Source organism: Sinocyclocheilus anshuiensis, unplaced genomic scaffold, assembly GCF_001515605.1.
Source record: "Sinocyclocheilus anshuiensis isolate Anshui unplaced genomic scaffold, SAMN03320099.WGS_v1.1 scaffold641, whole genome shotgun sequence".
Lineage (NCBI taxonomy): Eukaryota > Metazoa > Chordata > Actinopteri > Cypriniformes > Cyprinidae > Sinocyclocheilus > Sinocyclocheilus anshuiensis.
In genome coordinates, this window is record NW_015536503.1 from 77,078 (window position 1) to 80,207 (window position 3,130).

The 3,130-nt window shown below is 33.9% G+C and overlaps 1 protein-coding gene across 8 annotated transcripts in view; it reads left to right on the plus strand.

Annotated features, from left to right (window-relative positions):
* The first annotated feature begins 531 nt into the window (after window positions 1-531).
* LOC107690381 (ATP-binding cassette sub-family C member 9-like) overlaps window positions 532-3,130 on the plus strand; it is a 35,798-nt gene continuing 33,199 nt past the window's right edge. For 7 of the 8 annotated variants that reach the window (XM_016488694.1, XM_016488728.1, XM_016488734.1 and 4 more), the window contains exon 1: window positions 2,043-2,265. The gene's annotated coding sequence lies outside the window, so the exon portion shown is untranslated. Of the gene's footprint in view, window positions 641-2,042; window positions 2,266-3,130 lie in introns of those variants that run through there. The other variant, XM_016488705.1, reaches the window with a different exon arrangement.

Genomic DNA, 3,130 nt, shown 5'->3' on the forward strand with positions numbered 1-3,130 from the left:
AGGTGATGGACAGAGATACATAGATAGACAGACAGATTAAAACTACACAAAAAGAAACTACAACTCCCATGAAACTGTTTCTGGCTGAAGAAAAAAGATAGCATGAACTGACAGAGTTAATATTTTGTATAGACGGGTCATGAAAAGAAAAGCATGCAGTAAACTAAGAGTAAAGCATTTTTATATTTATATTTTATTGCCACGGGGTCCTGTACCTGCACATACTAAATCTACACACTCCCTGCTGAATGAAATCATTAGGCTATGCATGACTTCCAGTTCTTTATGTGGCGTAATGTACCGCGCATCCCACATTATTCTCTCTTTCTTTTAGTTATCCAGCCGCCAGTAAAAATCCTCTTTAGTTTAGTGAGTAATATTATGCACCTGTCAGTGAATCTTCAGTATGATCCAGTTATTCTTATTGTGACCTACATCAGGAGCAGACACACTCGTGCACGGGGCCACGGGCATCCCTCCTTTATATCTGACGCCATAGCAACGCTATGCCGAATCAGTGATGCGCGCTTTCTTCAATACCGCAAGGACAAGGAGAACACCATCGCGTTCACTGTCTAACCGCTGATTTTGGAGTGGGCTTACTGCAAGTATCGATGACTAAACCTACAACCGTAGACAGGTGAGTGTGTCCGCAGTCTTGGTGCTTTACATCTTAAACGAATTCATTCAAATCCCAGAGGTTGATCCTGAATGACGCTCTCTGCCTTATCTTGTTTACAATGACCTTCTATGAACATGTTGATGTTACGTTGCATTTTAATTACATTTTGACGCGCGGTTGTAATGTAATCAACTGAATGACATGGTTCACTGTGCTCATGTAGAGATGTGTCACTTGTAAAACATCAGAGCTAGGTTAAATCGAGGTATCGTTTTGTTTCTTTGTGAGGTAAGCTTGTTTTACAGAAGCAATAACCATGTGACTTGGGTGTACCGATTACAGTAGACTACACTGTAATTACAATATTTACTAATAACATTGTTAACGAATTAGAAGCAATATTAAATGCAACATTAAGTGAGCCCCTTAAAAGTCAATAATTTCAAATGAGCTAAAACAGTACTAAATACAAATACAAATTTTGTAATTGTAACAAATACCTTTAGATTAAGAGATGTATAATCTTATCTTAATTGTTTTTTCTGTTTACGTTTTGACTGTTTATTATTATGTATTTCTTTAATAATCGAAATGGAGAGCAAAATGCATGTTTAAACAAACACTCACCATCAACACTCCTGAAAAAAAAATAAAAAAAAAAAAATTGAAGTGCCACACACAGATCTCAAAATCTGGTGTTTTAAACATGCCAAGGGTAACAATCAACTAACAAATTATTTTAATAGAGCATTAAACACATCTTGACATCTACAAGACTATAAGCTACTAAACAGGATGACAAAATCAAGAGCAAAAATGTAAATAAATCTGGCAAACTGGTAAAAATGCTTCCATAATCGTTCTTGCCCCAGTGCATGCTTGGAAAACATAAATGGTATGCCATTGCCGGAAACTGAATAAGCAAAAGGTGCACTTAGACAGGATGTGCTTGTAAACTGTTTATTAAATTATGTTGCTCACTCAATTTTTTCATTAGGAATTATTCAGAAATTAAGCAGAAATGAAATAAATAAATAAATCCTTTTTTATTATTGTCATTGAACTTGTCATTTAAATTATCATTGAACATAATTCTCTTAAATATTATTTACATTATTGATATTTAAAATAAAATACGTTACGAAATCTATACAGAATCATTAGAATTTTAAATACTGAACATTTTAAAAGTATTTATTTAAATAATTTTGTGTATATCATTTTTTATAATCATTTATATAACCATTTTTATTAACTTTTCGGTCAACCACTAATTGAAATATTACTATTCTATTCAACTCTGTGTTTTCCAATTTCTCTCTGTTCACCTAGACAGCTTGTTTGGGCATCACACACACCCCTGATGGCCAAAAATGCTGTGTAGGCAGGCAGCTCACAGATTTTGAGACGCAGCCACAGTGTCACAGTCGATCTCTATTTTCTCAGGAGGGTCCGTACATTCATGCCAACATTCCTGTTCAAGTTTGGAAATACAATCCAAGAGCTAGAGAGAGAGAGAGAGAGAGAGAGAGAGACCATGAGCAGCTGATACACCGCAGCTAAAAATAATATTCCCTGTGAATTACTGTCTCTAACACCAGGCATCGGGCATGAAAAGCTACTAAAGCAGAGCAATTATTTCGGTAAGTGATTATTTAATAATTATATATGACTATACTGTATATGCTAGATAAAGATCATAATAGAGGATAGACAACGTCAGGCTGTCAATAAGCATGTGGAGGGATCTAAGTAGCCGTCAGTGTGGGTGGTATACTATAATAATAATAATAACCATGAACAGCAGAGTTTTACACAAAAGTAATGAGTATGAATGAGGAGACTATTGTACTGTAGTCTATTTAATGCACTTGTCATGGGGCTTTACTTTGTAATTAATTTCATTTAACGTCAACTAGGACTCAATATCCTCCTGAGACACTCAATTCATTCAAAGCAATTCATTTTTTTTATTTCTGTAGCACGTTTTTTGTTAATAATATCAATAAGACCATACATGACAGAGTTTTAAGTCCTGGAGTATCTTAAAGTTGCACTAAGTAAATGTAATAAAATTATGGCATGAAGTCCCCAGTCATATCAGTAGCCTAATATAAGCTGTTTTATTTTACATGGAGGGTTGCCTCATTAGGGCTGACATGTTGTGATCACGTGACCAGCCAAACACAGTCTACTTTACTGGTAGTCCTGTTTTTCATTGGACATTTTGGTTGGGAATAAATTATTTAATATTTAATAGGCTTTCTCAGCATTATATGCTAATAATATTAGCAGTTCTAACCAAAATCTTTCTTTACTTTTCTTTACATGCACATATGTTTGGATAAAAGTTTTTGCCAAATGAATAAATGTAAATGTAAACTTTTTTTTCTGCCAATATAGTAATAAGTATATGTGATATCATGATTATATAACCAGGGTTATTATAGTTAACTAAAACTAAAACCATCAAACTATTTTTGTTACTTGAAAAAAAATAATTATATA